General features: G+C 43.1%; 1 protein-coding gene across 2 annotated transcripts in view; it reads left to right on the top strand.

Annotated features, from left to right (window-relative positions):
* The first annotated feature begins 756 nt into the window (after positions 1-756).
* Positions 757-22,107, top strand: part of mrpl11 (mitochondrial ribosomal protein L11) — a 126,588-nt gene continuing 105,237 nt past the window's right edge. The window contains exon 1 of one of the 2 annotated variants that reach the window (XM_063189354.1): positions 757-852. The gene's annotated coding sequence lies outside the window, so the exon portion shown is untranslated. The remainder of the gene's footprint in view (positions 853-22,107) is intronic. The other variant, XM_063189355.1, reaches the window with a different exon arrangement.

The raw sequence follows: 22,107 nt of genomic DNA, 5'->3' as shown, positions 1-22,107 counted from the left end.
GGAGAGATGTGGCATAACTGGGTGGTCGGGGGGGTCTTTTCAGATTACTTTGTTAGCAGCTCTGGCCTCAACACTGAGTCTCAGTGTGAGAGTAAATAAAATGGAGAGAAAATGTAAAGCACTTAAAGTTCAACCTCGTCACCCACCATATTCGGAAAACCATTTGACATTTAGGATCATGGTTTGAATACACTCCTAAGTAGGCAATTTGAATTAATGGCCCAGTATTCATCTTCATGTCCTTGACATTTCTTTAGGGGATAGGGGGGTGGGGGCAGCTAATTGCCAATAATGTGTGTGGAGGCATGTATGGGTGTACCGCATGGAAATGCATGGAAATGCACAGCTTAATTGTTTTGACTTTTTAAGGAGGATGAATCATTGCACTTTTCAAGGTGTTTATCTGTAATTAAATCGACACTCACTTGAGTGTTACCTGAAACTTAATTTGACATGACTGCAATGACAAGCTCTGTCAACACATGGAAAAGAAAAGTGCTAGGCATCTGCAGAGATCATATCCAGAACATTTGCGGAAAACCTGAATCATATAGCTAATAAATGTATAATGTATAAATATTCATATTTGCATATTTTATGTTATATTCAGTGGTAGTTCTGTGAGTTAAATAATGTTCAAACATTGCCATCACGTGGTCATCTGTGGCAGTGCTCTCTGATATTTGTTTCAGTTTTGAGACTGTAGGTGGCGATAACGGTCTCCTCGTGCCTTCAGTACACTACAGAAGAAGTACGATTCTCAGTCGAAAAGCAACATGGCGGCGCGCATACAGTGACATGTCCACAAGGATTTCTTACATGATTATACAAGAAAGAAGTTATCCCTGAAAGGTAATTCATTTTTTATACCTCCCTTTGTACAACACATTCAAATATATAGCAACAATGACATATCATGTAATACTTTCGATATTTAACTCTCTATAAACACCGTTGACCACTGTCAGTCAGTCCTTCTGGTGGGGTTGAACTTGATTTCACAGGTCATGTTTACAGACGTAATTGTCTCAGTCCATATAGTGCTGGTTCTAATGAGTGAATTCTGAAACATTGATCCGTAGCCTTAATCTTTATGTTGTTACGTTTTGCTGCTTGGACATGTGTGCTCATGTCATCCTTATGTCATGCTTGTCCTTCTGTGTACATGTGCTATGGTACCACATGCTGTGTGCTGGTGCTACTGTCAGATATTTTGAGAGAGCCTTACCCAAGTCCCTGAACTACTATGTTATTACACATCAGTAACAGTTATCTATTTAGCAATGACGAAATAGAAGTGGAACCTATTGTAGCCTAAGCATAGTACCTTCTGTAGACCCAGGTCAGGTCAAATTAAAGGGTTCATTCACCCTTTTTATTTAGTCGTTATTCCTCAGATTCTGCATAGGTACATTGGTAGCAGTTTTCAAACGAGGGGAATTGCATAACAATTAGCTCTGTGAATCTACAATGACATTACTTACCTTAATCAAGGTAGCCCATGATGGACAAGCTCTTTCCGCATGTAACTTAACTTAACAGAATGAGTATGACCTGATATAGCTACGCAGAACTACGGTTTTAAAAATCTGTCACAGAGACATATTTACATGTACAAGTGCTGACTGTTCTGTTGCTGATGGGGAAGTTTGACCAACTCTAGCTCTGAGTCTGTCAGGTGGGTGAGAGGAGTGAACACTGTCCCCTGTCCTCCTCCATGACTGTGGTACTCTGAGTATGGTAGCGTCCTTGCACTTCTCCTTGGGATGCCTGATGGGCTCCCTTGCAAATGGAACGATATGCAATTTCTTTGCACTGTGTGCTGTGGTGCGTTGTGTGATCTGTTGTGCTGAGTCAAAATGACAACCGGACTGTTCTAGCGCGGCATTCATATAGTGGAACAGGACTGCTGGTGGACATCAATTACTAATGTTACTATTACTGGAATTATAAGTAGTGACTATGGTGACTTGTGTGTTAAAGGGACACTGTGAGCTTTTTAGTTGTTTATTTCCAGAATTCATGCTGCCCATTCACAAATGTTACCTTTTTCGAGAATACCGATACTTACCACCACCATCAAATTCTAACTTAAGTAAGCTTCTTCATTATGACTGCAAAAATTGCACTTTTCATACATGAAAAGGGGGATCTTGTCCATGGTCCGCCATTTTGAATTTCCAAAAATAGCCATTTTTAGTTGCAAAAATGACTCTACTTGGACCATACTAGTATATATTTTTTTTTTATTACTTAGTAAACTTTCATGTATATCAAATTTGGCGATAGCCAACCCAGTTTCAATGAGCAGCATAATTGCTGTACCTTTTTTGACCACTTCCTGCACAGTGTCCCTTTAAGCATTGCTTAATTCTTTGTCAGGCATGTGTTCACATATTTCTTGCTCACTGCCATTAAGGTCTTTATTATTGATCTTTAATCATTATAAGGAAATAGTAGGCCCTTAACACATGTCTTATAAGTCACTTTTCATATAGTAATTAGGCATATTAGTGTCTAACATGAACCCTTTTGTAAAGTGTTGGCACATTAATTATTAACTCATCACGCATGTGCCATTCCTTGTCAATTCAATCGAAGTTCACGAATGTATGTGCCAAACACTTAAGAATGTTCCTTAATATGATCTAGAGACCTTTTATAGTCTACACCCATCTTGTCCATGGACAAGCCTCGTTTTGCAAGAGTATTAATGATCAACCATTTATTCATCTTACGGGCAGAGAAATGTAATCCCTGCAATGAATATTGGTATTCCAAAGAAGTAATAACACATTTTATACACAGAGACTTTCAAAACACCCAAGGTCATCATTCAAAAAGTAAACCCCAGCAAAAGAGAACAACAAAAGCTCAAACCCGTTGATGGCTTCGAGACCCTGCTTAATGATCCTAGCAGACAATTCATCTTAGAAAAAAAGAAGTCAGCTTTTAAAAACAGTAATAACAAAGAGACCCTGACATTTTTGAGCAGACATCCTACCATGTACCACTCTTGTTGACAGACTCACTGAAGCCAGACCAGGCTGGTTGGAGAGTGCTCTCAGCCCTGTTTTTCAAAATGGAGTAAATCCCAGTGAAGCGTGAGGGCAACCCTCTTGGGTTCAGCAGAAATTCAAGATTCCGGCTCAGCCTCTTGCATTTCCAAAATTCAAAGTAATACTGCACTTTTGTCAAGTTGGGGCCAAACTGGTCATTGTACTTTCTTACCATTTTATTCCCCCTGGAACTGCCTTTCATAAATGATTTTTTTTCAAGTGCCTGGCTTATAAAATATGGATAAACTGAGCTATCTGGAGAAAATGCTTGTTTTTTGTGTTAGGATTGTTCTCTATCTTTCCCTTGACTTTTACTGGGCTCTAAGTCCCTGTGATACACACACACACACACACACACACACACACACACACACACACACACACACACACACACACACACAAACACACGCACACACGCAGTGTGGCGCTGAATTCTCTGCTGCTGCCTAAGGCAGGTTGGCTTTGACTGAAGGGCTGCTATTTATGAGGTCATGCCCAGAGCCGTGCTTCCTCCTCAAGGCAGAGGAGGGAGGGGAACAGTGGCCAGATGCATCAATCTTCATTTCATCAGTCGGGAGGATTTTTTTTTTTTTGCTTTGCTGCCGCTTCCCTGTGGTCCGAGAGCTGTGCGTGCTGTGCAGGGTTCTTTCTGTTGGCTGGCGGGCCCCCAGGCCTCTTGTCATGTGTCCTCTGGTGCTGCTGCTGAGAAATGGCCCTAGTGTTTCGTTTGGCCACTCTATTATATAGAGCCTGGCTTGGCTTGCTGTTGTTGAGGTGGTGTGAGGCTGGCTCAAGGGTGTGTGTCCTTCTGTATAGATTTTGTTTTCGGTCACGTGCCGCGATTCTGCAAACCATGATGTGATGGTCGGCTGGTCAGTTCAGTTTGAAAGCGGTTTGCTTGTTGGAGGGTTTGCACACAACATGGGTGTGTGGACCTTTCTCGAAAGCATCATTGCTAACCAGTTAGTAACTTGCCAGGTTTCCAATGGGGAATTGCATTGCAACCAAGTAAGTTGCTAACTTAGTTAGCAACTTACTTGGTAGTACTGGATCTCAACTACTGGCACCTATGGGCTGGTTCTTGGGGTCATTTAAGGTGAGATCAGACACTTTGGGGCCCAGCCAACCCATACTTTAATACAACTCAGTGTGCCTTTTCAGTGGCAAGGTAGAACCCCAGAACTGCATTTGCATGAATCTTGCACTAATATTGAAGGAGAAACGGACTAAGAAACTTTAATTAAGAGGGTAGGACACACTATGTTTATCCTTGCGTTGGTTTTGATGTTGTTTGAAACGTCTTTGTGAGTCCCCATGGTTGCTTCTTGGTCAACATTGTATAGTAACCTCTATTTTATATTATTAAGCGGCCGACTGATGTGGTGATGTGAGGCTGGGTTGTAGAGAGTCCTCCTTCAAAGATTTTTAAAATGTCTGTCTACCAAGTTGGAAATCTCCAATTTCGCATTCTAAAACTCCCAGTATCCCTGAGGAATTCTTCCTTTTAATCCTCACATCATCCCCGAATAATGTCTTCACAGAGCGCTCAGGGATGTAAGTGTGTCTCGTTTGACCTGACTGAAATGTTAGGTACGTTCATCCAAAGCGAAATCCCATTTATCCAGAGAAGAAGGCCAGAGATCCTGCCAGCTGGAGGACTTCCATAGCTCCATAAGCTACAGCCAATACAGTACACTACCCACTGGATGTAATAATTTGGGGGGGAAGCATGGGCATTAGACATGCATGCACACTCTCACACACACACACACACACACACACACACACACACACACACACACACAAACATGTGCCGTGCTCTGTGCGCATGTGTACGCAGGCCACAAACTTGCAGACACACCGATCACATGTTGAACAGTAAAAGGCCTATTTTTTACCATCTTTCAATCCACTTCAAATGGAGACAGAGGTGACTTTGCACATTGTGCCCCCATCACCCTGAATTAAAAATATCTTCCATTACCAGTGCCACAATTGCCCCACCCCGTTACTGAATTGGAGTTAACAACCTGTGGTTAATGTGAAACTGGCAAATGAGTGGAACCTCATGGGACCCTGCATTAATTGTAGGGCCAACACTTTCGAATGATTTTTCAGTTCTTGCCAGCACCAAGATGGAAGTTCATGACTTTTAAAAAAGATATGGTAAAATAATAAAAGAATCTCGCATTGAAACCATCTCAACGCAAACCCAAATTGCCACTGCACTGTTATGTGCCATATGATATGCGTTTCACTTTTTTATTTATGCAGCAATAATTATGCAAAGATATTCATGGCAAGCTGTCCACGGCACTTTGTGTGGTATATGGAGCATCTCAGGGGATCCGGAGCAGTTAAAAGTTTGGGATCTGCTGAAAAACACATTTCTAATCAGCGCAGCGCTCCTCTTGATCTAGGTAGAACTGATCCAGCTGATTCAGAATATGTGGTAACTTTAAAAAAATATAAACAGTATGTATTTTGCCTCTATTGACAGGAGACAGGGAGTAAGTATGAGAGAGAGAGAGAGAGAGAGAGAGAGAGAGAGAGAGAGAGAGAGAGAGAGAGAGAGAGAGGGAGAGGGGGGGAGAGAGAGAGAGAGAGAGAGAGAGAGAGAGAGAGAGAGAGAGAGAGAGAGAGATGGGAAATGACCCAGGCCAAATGGAAACTTTGCCCCCACTGTATAGCACAGGAGCTTTAGTGCAGCACAATTTGTATTCCACTGGGTGCTAAGATGTATTGGAGGCTGCTACTTATGATATTATGGTTCCGTCATAGGGTCCCTTTCGATATCTAACCTCCTGTCCTCTCATTTTGCATGTGGCCTCGTGCTGATGCCCCGCGTCCGTGGAGAAAACCATAAAGTTGGGAACTCTTGCCTATTCAATATCCTGATTGCAGAAAAGAAAATGCTAACTTTTAATTGTGCTCTAGCGAGATAGTGCATAAAACCTCTATCTTCAATGATGCCTTGCCTCGCATCATGAAGCCAGAAGGAAAAGGAGAGGACGGGAGGTGAGATATTGAAAGGAACCCATAGTGACTGTCATCGGTTTCCTGGATCTTAAGATTAAAATGATTGGCTCTGCCATTACCCAATCAGTAACGTCTGATGATGATGCATGCTAGAAGCCTGGCCATAAGCTTGTATTATGTATTCAGATCATACCCTATGAGCAGTTGCAAGAATTTGTCTTATTACCTGTGCTGTCTCCAGTAATTTATTTGTTTGTCCTTTGCTTTTGCGGGTAATTATACCCTTTATTGGTAGAGAAACAAATCATTAAAATGTTACCGATTTTTTTTTTTCAAATCTATTTTCCAAGCTAATTTTAAATCTATTCTCCCTCCTTTTGCATTGCAACATAATGCAAACACTTTCTGCAGCACTGCGTGGAAAAGAATTGATTCAGAATAAAGCTGCTTTCAGACATGCAATGAATAGCTTAAAAGGTACGAAAGAAACCGGCTCTATGTTAGCCCATTTTACCGGTCAAACCAGTAAATATTTATGAAACTGGGCAGCATACATTTTGAAATTAAATGGATAAAATTACATACTCCATCTTTAAGTCCAGCTGGCAAACAAGGAATGTGTAGGCCTGGAGAAAAGGCCTGATGTCCGAGCAAGGTCAGGGCAGGTGAATAGAAGAATGGATGTGGAGGAAGTTCCTTAAATCCGCCTCTGTGTTGTTGTGGTGAAACCGAAGGAGCTTAAATGTCACTGCGAGAAGAACTGCTTGGAGCAGCTCTTTTTCTTTTTGCCAGTGGATGTATCAGGCCCTAAGATCTGCTCTTTGATATTCTACTTGACTTTTGCTGTTTGTTGCGCTCCACTTTTTGCTTTGAAGCTGCGAGAGCAACTTGCAACAGCCCGCAGTATGAAATGTAACCTCTCACCATGGCTGCTGAGCCTCCATCACACAGGCAGGCTCTATAAAAACAAGAAATGCAAGAGCTACTGCATGGCCTGCTTAAGTTCATATCTCGCCTCCTGTGGTCTCTTAACAAAATAGCCCAATGTACTGAGTCTGTCATCCTGATGGTTTGGCTGTCTTGTGTTGGAAAACATTTCAGTCAGCGTTCCTCTGTTGCTGTCAAAGTCCACGGCACAACAAATTGATGAAATGACTGTTGTAGTTGTTTTTGTGTATGGACTCCATTTGATTACTTTTGAACTTAGTCAATGGGTCAGTGTGATGGAACGATTGAGCAAATGGCAGCCCATAGCTACATGTCGATCGACGTCATCTGAACCGAGCAAACTTCCTTTGTGGTGTGAACTTCACTGAAGTACCATACATAAGTTTACACTATACTGCCTTACCCAGTGGCCAAATATCTTGTGGTCATTACCCGGGCTATAGGTATTAGGTATAGGCCTGGCTTTAAGCTTTCCTTGGTATAGCCTAGAATTGAGATGTGCTCACCCCTCACTCAGCTGTTTATCCTGTTGTTTGTGACTAATTCCATCCAGTCCAGAGTGATGTCTGTGAGCATCAAACTCCAAGTGTGGACACATGGTGCACACGAGGTAAAGAAGTACAAGAATGCTTCTATTCTATTCTATTCTATTCTATTCTATTCTATTCTATTCTATTCTATTCTATTCTACCATCAACTGACATGGTGAATAATTTCCCATCTTGGTGTACAATGAAGATTTATTCTGTTCCATTTTGTCGTCCTTCCACCCTCTTCAGTTCTTTGGTCACGGCCACTTGAGCATTTCCCATTAGCCCCCAACACAATACTTGTCATACTGCTGACATGTGCAGCGATGAGTGTTTACATCCCCCTCAGTAGGCCTACAGTTCACATTAAAAGGGAAACAGTTCCACCCAAATGAACTTGAGACAAGCAGCATCTTTTAAGGACCATTGATGATGGACGTAGAGTGCACCAGAGTTCAACAGCATGCCATGCAGCTTCTTGGAGATTTATAAAAAGAAATACAGATAAGGTTTGATGTACGCCAACTGTTTTGACATAAACAACAAAAGAATCTAAGTTTTTATCGGAGCAGTACAGCCAAACAGCATTTTTTGCACTGTATGTTTGTTATTATATGGTTTGCGCTTCTCGACTCGGATGAACTTGAATCAAGCGGTGGTAGCAGCATCTTTAAGGCTCATTGATGGAAAAAGGACGCGGCAGAGTTCAATTGCAAATGCCACTGTAAAAGGTCTGAGCACTGACCTTTTCATTGTGGAGGATGAGAGAGGGAACGGGAGCTTAATCCCCTTTTTTTATAAGAGTCAGAAACATAAAATACAGCCCGAAACCTTTCCAAATACGCTTTACTGGAATGTCTCTCCCTTCCTCCCTACCGTCCCCACGTCCCCCACAACCCTTCATATTTCAGCAAAATTTTATCCTGACTTTGGGTCATTTCACGTGAAATCAGACACTTTGGGACCCGACCGACACGGATTTCAATCATACTTGGTGTGCCTTTTCAGTAGCAAGGTAGCACCCCAGAACTGCATTGGTTTGAATCTGACACTAATATTAAGGGAGAAACAGACTAGGAAAGGTTCACATGTGAGGGTAGGACACTATACATTCAGCCTTGAATATATCAGTCAGTGTTAGTCACAAAAAGATGCCTGTGGTGTTTGTTTGAAAAGCTCTTTTCTGGCTCTACATATTACACAATCGCCTTGGAATACAACTACTCTCAGAATATGAATTATGATAAATTGAAAAATTAAAAAATTGAATATCTAAAAAACTCATATTTTAAAATGGCCAGTTCCTTGTCCAAACGTAGCCGGCAATGTCATGAGCAGCACCTAAAATGCTGGTGTTCGGGTTGGTTATTCATTTCAGAGATAATTTGACTCACATATATGGCGTCATACAGACCACTTACTAATAATATGGTAATACCATAGTAGCATCACATGACAAACAAACAAAAACAAAAACAAAAATGGTCAGTGTCCATGGTCCCAGGTTTCAGAAACTAAGGCAGATGTCCATTTATACACACCAAATGATGATATGTGAATGTTTGAACATTCCTTCTCTGTGTACCTGTGTCATCTTCCCTTTACCGTACTTTAAAGAGATAATCAATGGCTACACTCTCATTTTGTACTCTACCAGTGCATTTGAAGCAGCAGCTGTGTCTTTTGTAGATAATGTATAAGTACGTCCCGTTGCAGTTACAGGTTCCACTACCAGAAGCACATCCTGAAGTCTATCTGGTCTGAAGGGAAAAGTGAAGGATGGAGATGGTCCATGAGGATGCAGGAAGTTCAGTTTCACCTCTCCAGTGCTCGGCATACATTCCTCAGCACATGCTAGCCACCAGTTGCCATCATATACAGCTACAACATACCCTTTGATGCTTGAAAATGTAAACATTCCTTTACTGATCTCACTCTTTCAACTCTGCCCTTCTCTGAATGCTGAAAATGGCCTAACTTCCACTGTGTCCATTGACAATGGGCAGAAGCTGTGTAGTTTTTGAGTACCTGAATAGTTCTTGCAGATTCAAACCTTTTCAACAGGTTCTCAGCTTCATGATGGTACATCTCTGTTGTGGCAAACTGGCAATGGATGTTCTTGAGTTGAAAGAGTGAGATCAGTAAAGGAATGTGTTACATTTTCAAGCATCAAAGGGTATGTTGTTAGCTGTATATGATGGCAACTGGTGGCTAGCATGTGCTGAGGAATGTATGCCGAGCACTGGAGAGGTGAAACTGAACTTCCTGCATCCTCATGGGCCATCTCCATCCTTCACTTTTCCCTTCAGACCAGATAGACTTGTCATGGATCATCAGGATGTGCTTCTGGTAGTGGAACCTGTAACTGCAACGGGACGTACTTATACATTATCTACAAAAGACACAGCTGCTGCTTCAAATGCACTGGTAGAGTACAAAATGAGAGTGTAGCCATTGATTATCTCTTTAAAGTACGGTAAAGGAAGATGGCACAGGTACACAGAGAAGGAATGTTCAAACATTCACATATCATCATTTGGTGTGTATAAATGGACATCTGCCTTAGTTTCTGAAACCTGGGACCATGGACACTGACCATTTTTGTTTTGTTTTTGTTTTGTCATGTGATGCTACTATGGTATTACCATATTATTAGTAAGTGGTCTGTATGACGCCATATATGTGAGTCAAATTATCTCTGAAATGAATAACAACCCGAACACCAGCATTTTAGGTGCTGCTCATGACATTGCCGGCTACGTTTGGACAAGGAACTGGCCATTTTAAAATATGAGTTTTTTAGATATTCAATTTTTAATTTTTCAATTTTTCATAATTCATATTCTGAGAGTAGTTGTATTCCAAGGTGATTGTGTAATATGTAGAGCCAGAAAAGAGCTTTCAAACAACACCACAGGCATCTTTTTGTGACTAACACTGACTGATATATTCAAGGCTGAATGTATAGTGTCCTACCCTCACATGTGAACCTTTCCTAGTCTGTTTCTCCCTTAATATTAGTGTCAGATTCAACCAATGCAGTTCTGGGGTGCTACCTTGCTACTGAAAAGGCACACCAAGTATGATTGAAATCCGTGTCGGTCGGGGTCCCAAAGTGTCTGATTCACTTGAAATGACCCCTTTTATTCCCCGCTATTTAGACAGAAATGCCTGTGTAGAGAGTTATTTTCTGTGGGCAGTAAATCTTAAGCCACGCTGTTATACAAGCAGCAAACGGACTACTCAAAAATGATAACCAAGTTTAATTTCTATGGTATGGCCCCTTCAAGAGATGGTTTCTGAAAATAGGTGCCGAAATGCAAGGACTGTACTTGTGTTGTAGACACACTGCATTTAGGGCTTATTGTGTTTAAATATTTTATGACATAATTGGCAACGGAAAGTTAAATAGTGAGACTATATTTTCCCTGCAACAGAAAATTATGAATTCTATTGACACACGGGTTCCTCTTTTGTGCTTCATGTATTTTGTATTATTCTGCATGTTGCACTATCCATTTACCATAATGGTAATTCTTTTGTAATGAATAAGTCAGGGAGTGTGTTTTAAATCCAGTGAAATGATTGTGTTGAAACACTTTGGAGATCTATTCCCCCAAATGAGCCAATTTCTTTCCACACCGTTTCCTCACAGCACAACAGATGAAAATGATGAAACCCATGTGTTTCGAAGTTGCATGATGCGAGAATAATACTGATGGTGAGGAACAATCCCCACTGCCTCTGACTCTGTTGGAGACATAATGACATCCATAGGGATGTGATTATCTGTTACAAAGCCGACTCACACGTGTCGTGGCGCGTCGCTTTTATATGCAACAAGTATGCTGCTATCTAGTCAAGTCTGCAGACTCGAGAGATTACACAATTTTTTTCCCCCTTCATATTCTGCCCTGGAAATGAGTTCAAACTTGAATATTTAACACCAAAGCGAAGCGTTGCTTAGCGACAAATAACTGTTACTGCTGCACAGAGTTAAGGGCATAGAGAGAGGGGGGGGGGCGGGGGGTACCTGGGCATGTTATTTACTCCACTCTCCCGTCTAGACTGTTGACCTGCAGGCAGGCGCCCGTGTGGTTAATATAAAGGACGGAACGACAATTTGTCCTCTACACTTCTCTTGTGCTCTACCCACAGATGTGAAGAGAAAGAAATACTGTGGGTCAATTTCACTGCATGTCTGTTGTTATGCCCGCTGAGAGAGAGAGAGAGAGAGAGAGAGACAGAGAGAGAGAGAGAGACAGAGAGACAGAGAGAGAATAAATATAATACAACAGTCCATTCCTTCTCCACGAGCTGCCAGTGTGAAGTTGTAATATCACTGTTGTACACGCTTGTTTTTCCACCAGCGGGGGAAATGTGACATATGCCAGCCAATGCCAACCCCTCAGTGCTGCCTTTCTAAGACGATGAAGGAGCGATTATTACAGGAGTGAAAGGAGTCATTAGAAGAAGAAGGCTGCCCCCCCCCCCCCCCCCAAATACATCACAACTACTCATGCCATGCCTCGTTTAATCACAAATTAAAAACTTCGCCTCAGACCCAACTGATGAATAATGCAAGCTAATGTGTGTAGTTAGTCCCCTAGTCATTCTTGGGAGAAAAAAAACCTAGAAGTGCTTGCTTGTTCATCACTGTGCCCTGTGCTGTGTCCCCATTTTCTCTCTCTTCTCTTACTTCTTCTTTCTTAGCAGGGCCACATGTCTGTTTGTCTGGAGTTTCGTCTGCTGCTTTATGGTGCTCTCTAGTCTAGTCTGCTCTCTGGGTTAGTGAACCAAAAGTAATTTTCCCCTCTGGTGGTCAATGAAGATTTATCTTATTCCACTCTCCGTCCCCACGCCTTTATATCACCACCCACTCCCTTTTTGTTCTGTTCTCCTCTGTTCTGTTCTGTATTCTATTTGGTTCTATTGCGTTCCATTCTATATGGTTCTATTTGTTTCTGTCCGATTCACTGACTGCATCATTCATCCGATTCTATTTGGTTTTGTTAGACTTCAGAACCATTGAAAGACTCTGGTTCTGTTCTATTCTATTCTATTCTATTCTATTCTTTTCTATTCTATTCTATTATATTATGTTGTTCTCAAATGAGTGACCAACAACAGGTTATCCTTATTCAGGATTCAGGAAACACCAAAGGAGTTTGTTTTATCACATTCATCCCCTCTATACGCCACTGTGTCGGTCACTCTGTCAGAACACGGTTTGCTCTTTTGAAAGTTGCAGGGTTTGCATTGCTCCATCTGTTTCCCTAACATTTTCACGACAGCAGATAAGTTGGGGTTTCATGCATAGTGTGTTTCTCACAGACCAGAAGCAATTGAAAGTGCTGTCTTATGCTAGTCTGGCATTGTAAATAGGCTGGTCTGGATGAGTTTTTTCCTCTGCCCTGACAGTCATAAATGTGGCTTATGATCATCCCCACTTCATCAAAAAAAGAAAGAGAGAAAACGCCCTCGAGCAAGTAAAGAAAATGAGGCGAGGAAGAATAATGAGGGCCAATAAGTCTGGCGAACTTCAACAGTAATATGAAAGAAAAAGATCGTTTTATCGTTAGACAGAATCGCCCTCTCGTTGACTACATACATTATTTATGGAGATTATTGTGTTAGACTCTGAATAAGTCGGGCAAACTTCAACTGTAATATGAAAGAAAAAGATCGTTTTTATAGTTAAGTCAGAATTGTCCTCTTGTTGACTACATTTATTATGCATGTCTCGGAGAAATACTGAGATATCAAGCCCATTACTATGCTCATCTTTTTGCGCTGCTTCCCGCGCGGCCTTAACAGCTTGCGTGTGTGTGTGACTTGTTAGGGGTTATTCTTCCCGAAAAAAAGGATTCAGAAATGATCTAGGGATTATTAGCAGTCTTCATCGCTTCATTAAAAAGCAGATATGAGTAAGTCCAACCAACCAAGTTCCCATAATTACGGTGCGCTCTGCTGTGCTCCACAGCTCTCTCTCTCTCTCTCTCTCTCTCTCTCTCTCTCTCACACTCTCTCTCTCTCTCTCTCTCTCTCTCTCTCTCTCTCTCTCCATTATAGTTTTTAAGTGCCGTTGAGTTCAAAGTGAGAATCTCTTTCCATTGATCTTCACCTGCAGTGACACCTCAGCAGATGCAAGGCGGACTGATCCGAGAAGCCTCTTGTCGTTCGTTCGTTCTTTTTTTCTTTTTCTTTTTTTTTGAGGGGGTAGAGATGGTTGTGAAAAGTTTTGTCAAATTTTTATCTGCACTTTGTGCCACACTTCTCTGCTCTATGCACTGTCTCTCTGCTCTCCCTCCCTCCCTCTCTCTCTTAAGCGATCTCTGTCTTTGTTTCTGTCTCAGAGCAGCCTCTATCATTTTTTGAGGGGTGGTAGTGGGGTGTGGTGTAAAGTTTTTCTTAAAATGTACCTGCTGTTTGTATTCCTCTGCTCTCTCTCTCTCTCTCTCTCTCTCTCTCTCTCTCTCTCTCTCTCTCTCTCTCTCTCTCTCTCTCTCTCTATCACACACACTCTCTCTTTCTGTCTCTCTCTCTCCCTCTCTTCTTCTTCTGTGCTTGACAGACGATCACCTTCTGTCTGGGCTCAGATCAATATGCAGGATGAGGCCTGCGGGCTGGGAGGACCTGAATGCTAATTTGGGCAGGCACGCCACTCGCATACTGATTAGTTTACGTGCCTCATTTCAGATTCCATCCACCATGTATATTTGTATGATATAGTGTATATGACTAATATTAAGTTAAGTCAACTCTCACACATCTGCTTCATATGCTACTTCTCACTTTGGCCGTAACTCATCTACCAGCTGGTAAGCCTAAACTTTATTACAGACTCAAGTCCCAGAAGGAAAACATTATGCCCCCATCACATACACTAATGAATAACAATTCCACACACATATATTGTAGATTAGATTTATGGGTGTTTGACGTGACGCCTTGTTTTTTCGTAACATTGGTTAAAAACCTACAAAACTGTTATTTTTCCTTTAAAAAACAAATGTCAATGAAAGAAGATGTGGTACATTATGTTTCATATTGGTCTTAGATGAGAAGAAACATTTTTGTTGAGATTTATGTAAAGGTTTATATGTCAAATATCCTGCGGTGTGACTGTAACATTAATGAAACCTGGAATATAAAATTAACCAACAACATTTTGAATAATGTATGAAGCATTTGGCATGATTGCATACATATTAACTTTATATTAAGATATGTGAATGTGAAAAAAACACAAGACAGTAATATTAGCTAAAAGTTCAATTTCGTAACACAAATTGCGTCCTGCGGGGTGACATGTAAGTCAGGTTTGTGGATGGGCAGCTGTAAGGCCAACTACAAGGGTCTTAGATACAGGCTCCTAACCACTTATACCTCAGTTATTGGAGAGTGGTGTGGAAGTTTAATGTGACTATTAACCTCTTAATATGTCTACATATTGCAATGTTTCTGTCACACAATGCTTAGGTTAATTTATGGTGGCCGTGTTGTGACTGCTCTTATGGAATTAAAACTTTTATGAGTGAAAACATATATTAAGGTTAAACACAATGTCATTATCTAGTTAGCATGAGCTCGGAGGTCAGTCACGAATACAAAAGGATTAAAATGGCCACAATGCAGTGAATTTCCTGTGGTGCGACTTCATGTCCTGCGGTTTGACATGCTTAGGCATTGTGTTACTCAATCCTTATTTATTTTTCATGCATCATGCAAGGATATAAGGATACCAGGAGATTTATTTGTCACATTCACACAATTATTACAAGTAATACAGTGAAACCATGCAGTGAAATCACAGTTGTCTGCCTGTACGATGCATAGGCGTGTGTGGGTGGGGGTGCGGGTGGGTAGTAGTGTGTGTGTGGGGTGGGGGTTAAAGGAACAATAGCAGAGAGATCATTGGGTATATGTTTGTGCAGAATATTCATCATTTTATTGTATCTTACAGAAATGTCACACCAATGATGTCACACCACAGGACACATTTCCACAAAAAATGGCAAAAATTAGGCGAAATTCCACGGACCACTGACATCCCCATTTTTTTTCAATTTTTCCACCCATTTTTTCAGGAATTGGAATATGTTTCCTCCTTTAAGTGTGTTACGGCCTTAAATGTCAACCACCCATGCTCTCACTGTACGTAACCAAGGGCATCCTGCATAGTCCATCACCCTGAGCTCGAACTCACGATCTCCCAATCACAGCGGCCCTCCGGCATGGGAGCACAGGTACAATACCACTATGTTCAAGGTCTAGGACGATAGCTCAGAACTCAAACTCGCCTAGGGCATCAAATAAGCCAGAACCGGCCCTGTTCGTATATACTCCAATACGAGACCCAAGACCTCACAATGTTTATGTATGATCCGCTGTGGTATATGCTCCGATGTCAGATCTGAAGAACGCCAGCAGGAGTTTCTGATATATTCCCGAAGTTGCCTGTTTGCAGGCAGGCAAGCAGTCAGGCTTAATATAACATCAGGGGTTGCATGGCATAGCACTTCTGGAGCTGAACTGAACTGAAAGCGAGGGGATGGTGATGGTGATGTGATGTCTCTCTTCACTTTCCCTCTCTCTTCTCTCTCTCGCTTCAGTTTAAGTGTGTTTTGATGTGGAACGGGGGAGCCAAGGGAGCGAAGCTTCAGTGGATAGTACAGCAACAGGGCCAAACGTATTGTTATTGCTGTAATACAATACCATGCCGCAACTGCTTTAACTCCTCTTTTTTTCCCCATCCTCCTTTCTTTTTCTTTTTTTCTCCGCCGTCTTTCTTTTGTTGAGGTGTAGAATTTCTTGCTCAGCACTTCTCAGAGAGCGAGCGAGTGAGAGAGAGAGAGAGAGCGCGCAAGAGAGAGAGCGAGCGAGCGAGAGAGAGAGATAGCGAGCTAGACTCCTCTCCCAAGGCTTCTCCATATATTAACATCCACTTGATATATTAAGAAATTTCGGCAGACAACATTAAGTGTTACCTGTTCGGAGATGTCTTCAGTTATTCATCTAAATATGCAGATAGGAGGTTCACACAAGGTGTGTGTTTGTGCATACGGGAGAAAGGGTCGCAGAGGGAGTTTGAATGTGTGTGTGTGTGTGTGTGTGTGTGTGTGTGTGTGTGTGTGTGTGTGTGTGTGTGTGTGTGTGTGTGTGTGTGTGTGTGTGTGTGTGTGTGCGCGTGCATGCGTGCGCGTATGTGTGTGGCAGGCAGGCAGACAGGCAGGGCTGTCTCTATGCGGCTAAATTACTTCATAAAGAAGAGCACGTCTCAATTTGTCTCCTTACCGCATCTGGCATTATGCTGCCTCAAGGCCACAAGGGAAGACTCGTATGCTTTTCAAAACTACATTCTTTCTCCCTTAAGCTCTCTCCTGTCTGTCTGTCTGGCTCCGTCCCTCTCTATCTATCACTCTCTCCCTCTCTCTCTCGCTCTTTCTCTCTCTCTCTCTCTCTCGCTCTTTCTCTGCGCCCCCTCTCTCTCCCCACCTCTCTCTTTCTCCCTCTTTCTACCCCCTTCAAGATGTCCCTCATCTCTCTCAAACACTCTCACTCTCTCTCTCTCTCTCGCTCTGTCCTTCTCCCAGCTCTGTTTTCCACTCTCTCTCTGTCCCTGAGTCTGCGCCCCTTCTCTCTCCCCACCTCTCCCTCTCTCTCTCTCTACCCACTTCAAGACATCCCTCATCCATTCCCCTCTCTCACCCCTCATCCCCCTCTCTCTCTCCCTCCCTCCCCCTCTGGAGATGAGGCTCTCCTCTCGCCCGGATCAATAGGCACTGGACCTGGGCACGTCTCACCGGGCCTCGTCCAGAGATTACGGTGACACGTTGGCTGTCGCAGCGCAAACAGCTAAGTTATCTCCCCCTGCCGCCCAGTCCCAGCTTGTTGCTCTGGCCCGCTCCAAGAATCAGATTTGGCAGATGGGCGACGGCTGATTGTGCTCTGCTGTCGCCCCCATTTTCCTTTGTCAGTAATTTGTTTGACACCACGGACGAATAATGGCAGCCTGCAGATTCCTCAGGTTCCCCCCCCACCCACTACTGCTTTTTAATATGCAGTCGGAGGTGTTAGAGAGAGAGAGAGAGAGAGAGAGAGAGAGAGAGAGAGAGAGAGAGAGAGAGAGAGAGAGAGAGAGAGAGAGAGAGAGAGCGAGAGAGAGAGAGAGAGTGCTTGAGTATATATTTGTGTGTGTGTGTGTGTGTTGTGTGTGTGTGTGTGTATTTGAGTGTTTTAGGTTGCGGCGTGTGTGAAGAGAGTGTGTGTGTCTATGTACCCACGTGAGTGTGTGTGTGTGTGTGTGTGTGCCCCTCTGCCCGCAACATGGGCTGATTTTAATGCCAGCCGAATCATAAACGAACTAATGAATGTAAACAAACAATAATTGGCCGAGGAGCAGAACGTGTCCCCGTGTTTATCTTAAATGCGATGCCCTCCTCTAATTGCGTGTGTCTTGATACGCCTGTTAAAGAAATACGCTCTTTACAAGCGTAGCGTGTCATAGCCTTCTCCTCCGCCTAATGCTGTACCCAGAAGTCGGCTTTCATCAGTGCCGCTTATCTTGATCCTGATTAGGGTCTAATGTAATCGGGGATCGTGGTTCCTCAACAACATTGCATCTTAAATGGGAAGCGTGCCGGGGCCTCAGTCATTAATTGGGGTACAGCCCACACTTAGTAGCCTGGCTAGTGTGACAATAGTCAAACTGTGGTGTACGAACGGGAGTTTAACCACACTTGGAGTTTGGGAGGCAAAGACTTAAACAATTTCTGACTTCCAATGGCCACCAAGTTGTCTGCTATTGAAGACTCATTTCTTCCGAGAAAGGTTCCCTTCATAACGTAACCAACTCTACCCCTCTCTAATGGGTACTAACCTGCACTACACTTAATATGTCCTTGACTATTTTTATGTTCTGCACTCTATCTGTTCTAATTTGCTTGGATATTGCTGCACTCTGCACTGACCCAACACTCTGTGCTTGCTTGAATGCCCTCCTTTTAAGCCGCTTGGGTCAAAAGCGTCTGCTAAATGTAATGTAATGTCATAATAATGTCATGTTGACATCATGTTCCTGTCCATTATTTGGCTTTTGGCTTTTTGTGCCTTTATTTGACAGGACAGTGGAAACTTGACAGGAAATGTTTTGGAGAGAGAGAGATGGGTCTGGCCTCTGGCAGGACTCCTTCCCAGGTTCCCCGGTGTATGTTTGATCCATGACCGAGGACCCCCAGCCACCCCCACACCACCCCCATTTTGATGAGGGATAATTATAATCGATGACCGTGCTTTGAATTTTAAATGGGTACCGTGCTGGGCAGGGACTGGGAGCAAAAAGTAGCTAAAATGGTAATTTCCTGCTGCAGTACAACCCACACACAGCCTGGCTATGGGATGACAAAACTCATGGGAGCATAGTGGCCAGAGTCGGACTTTCACCAAGTCTTGTGTGTGTGTGTGTGTGTGTGTGTGTGTGTGTGTGTGTGTGTGTGTGTGTGTGCTGTGTTACCAGATTGGTTGGTTTCCCGCCCAATTGAGCTGCTTAGGAAGGCCGTCTGTGGGTAAAAATGGGCAAAAATGATATTTGGGCAGGTTTTTCTGCACATTTTTGGCCATATAAATTGATAGAATTTAATTGAGATTGGGCGGGATTTAGTGCTTCCAGGTGGGTTTTTAGCACATTTTGGGCTGGAAATCGCCAGTCTCATCTGGCAACCCTGCTTCTGTGTCAATTCTGACTGTCTGTAGACTGTAGCTGACTCGCCAGCACGACAGTGGGTGCTTTGCTGTCCAGATCCACTGCTGTCCATTTTCATCTGGGTCTAATGTAATCGGGGACCTCGGATCCTCATCCACATTGCATTTTAAATTGGAACCAAACATGGAAGAGTGGCCTCAGTAATTTCCTGCTGTGATACAACAACCCACACACAGCCTGACTATGGGGATGACAAAGCTCATGGGAGCATAGTGGCCAGACGGACTTTCACCAAGTCTTGTGTGTCAATTCTGACTGTCTGTAGTCTGTAGATGACTCGACCGGCTTTCAACATGGCCATGCCAGCAAGAGGGTGGGTGCGTTGCTGTCCAGATCCACCCGTTTTCATCTGGGTCGAATGTAATCGATCTTGTGTGTCAATACTGACAGGGATGTGTACTTGACATCTTTTGTGCCAATACTGATAGCCACGTGCCAACGCTTTCGAAGTAGGCAATTGTCAAGATGACTGACTTTCAACATAGCTGTACACGCATCAGAATGCATGCTTTGGTGTGAAGTTTAATCTTTTTTTCATTAGGGTCTAATATAATCGGGGACTGCAGTTACTCAACAACTTTGTGTTTCAAATGGTAATGGTTCTGGCGCTGGCAAGTAATATCTTGCTGTAATAGGACCCACATAGCCCAGTGATGATGACAACAAGGCTCACAGGAGTTTGGTGGCCGGACAGAGTTGCGCCAAATCTCTTACATGCCACTACTGTATGGGTCTTTCTCAAAGCCTAGGCCAGTCAGTGTCCTTCCAAGTGTATCAGCCTAATTAGTCATGCCCAGTGATTGGATACTTTTTGGTGAACTCTACAGAATATCCAATCACTGGGTGTGACTAATAAAGGGTATCCAATCACTGGGTGTGACTAATTAGGCTGATACACTTGGAAGGACACTGGCCTAGGCTTTGAGAAAGACCCAGTGATGGGCACTGTACACAAACTGATCAAATATTCAAGGGCCACTCCTTCAAAATGGCCGACTTTCATCACGGCCGCAGATACCAAATCTTTTGCTTTCATCTGGAGTTCCACCTGTTTTCATTAGAGGACCACAGTTCCTCAACAACATTGCGTTTTAATTCCGCCCCCCCTCCGTTTGAGTGCTGTCTGTGATTTTCCTTCTGTTATATCACCCACGTAGCCTGTCACAACGTCAGCGCTCACAGTAACTTAGTCTGACGAGTCTCACATGCTAACAGTCTTATTAAAGTTGGGTTTAACCTGTGTCTTATTAAACTGCTCTGAACGACCACTCCGATAACGTATTCATAGTGACGGAAACTGAAATCCCACCAATTAAAGTTTGCTCACGCTTGCTCGCATCCTTGTGTCCTCGTGTTTTAAATCCAATGACAAACACCAGGACTAACAGTCAGACTGATTTATTCGTCACAAAACTTTTGGTTGTAGTAGCCTAATAATGGATGGGCCCCAGACTAACCTCCACGTCCTTGCAGTGGCGAGTTGCTCGGCTGTTATTTATTTCTTCTGTTTGATTGACGGCTTGTTTGCTCCAGGGGGCCTTGCGCTGCGAACACAGCGGAGCGGAGCCCTTAGCCCCAGGGCCGTGCCCAGTGCCTCGCTGAAATCACTGCTTGTGTGGGGTCGGTTGGTCGGTCGGTCGGTCGGTGGGTTGGTTGGGGTGGTACTTTGTTATTTGTATTCACCTCGTGGCGTTGAGGGATGTTTTGAAATGCCATCTTCCATTAAAGGGCACCACATGTAACCTACCAAGTTCAGCTCGCATTTACATATTTTGCCATTTGTGCGGAATATTAACGCCAGATTTATGGTAATAAAACGTCTACCCCGTGGTCCTGAAGCGGGGGGAAAATGGCATTTCCTCACAAATGAGTTAACACAGATAATGACATGCATTTGTAGGGTTTTTTTTGGGGGGGGGGTGCTGGCTGCTGTGTGGTGGTCGAACTGGTAGAAACTTCTAGGGAATGCTGGCTGACACACATTCATGTGGGCACGCACACAGACATACTATACACACACAGTCACACACACACACATACACAGTCACACTCACACACACACAGAAACACACACACACACACACACACACACACACACACACACACACACACACACACACACACACACACACACACACACACACCAGCACATACTCTCACAGTCGAACAGAGTCCCACCGTCTCTTTCTCTCTCGCACACACCTAAAGTCACACACACACTTTCTGGGAACACTTTCTGTATTAATGTATACCTCTGCGAGCAGCGTAGAAGGGAATCGTTGCCTCTGTTATTTATTTGTTGAGGGAGATGTTTGTCCCCGTTTGAATTATTTGTCTGGCGTACGGCACGGTGTGCAGGGGCAACGATATTGTGTATTCTGGCGGAGCAGGGAGCCAGGCTAATTGGAATCTTCGGTCCGAGCCCGCATTAATAATACTCTCATGCGCTTAAATCCTCACAGTGCATTTATCCCCTTTGTTTGTCTTCTATATGCATTTATTTATTTATTCATTTATTTATTTATTTATATTTACTTATTTATTTATTTATTTATGTTGGCGGAGCTTGGTTGGACAATGCATTTGTTTCCCACTGAAGTAAAATAAATAAATAAATAAAAATGCATGCACACAAAAAGTATCCAAATGTTTTTTTTTTCAGTCTTTAGTCCCAAACAAATGCATTGTGCCAGCAACCACACAGTAAACTACACCGCACTACACCGCACCGCACCGCACCGCCTCCGCTAACCCAAATGAGTGTGCTGCGAGGAAATGGAGGCTTTATAGACAATATCTCAGCTGGATAAATGAGGCCGCTTCTCTC

Source organism: Engraulis encrasicolus, chromosome 23 (assembly GCF_034702125.1).
Source record: "Engraulis encrasicolus isolate BLACKSEA-1 chromosome 23, IST_EnEncr_1.0, whole genome shotgun sequence".
NCBI classification, from domain to species: Eukaryota; Metazoa; Chordata; class Actinopteri; order Clupeiformes; family Engraulidae; genus Engraulis; species Engraulis encrasicolus.
Note: the sequence above shows the minus strand (reverse complement) of the source record. Positions and strands in the feature narration are given on the sequence as shown.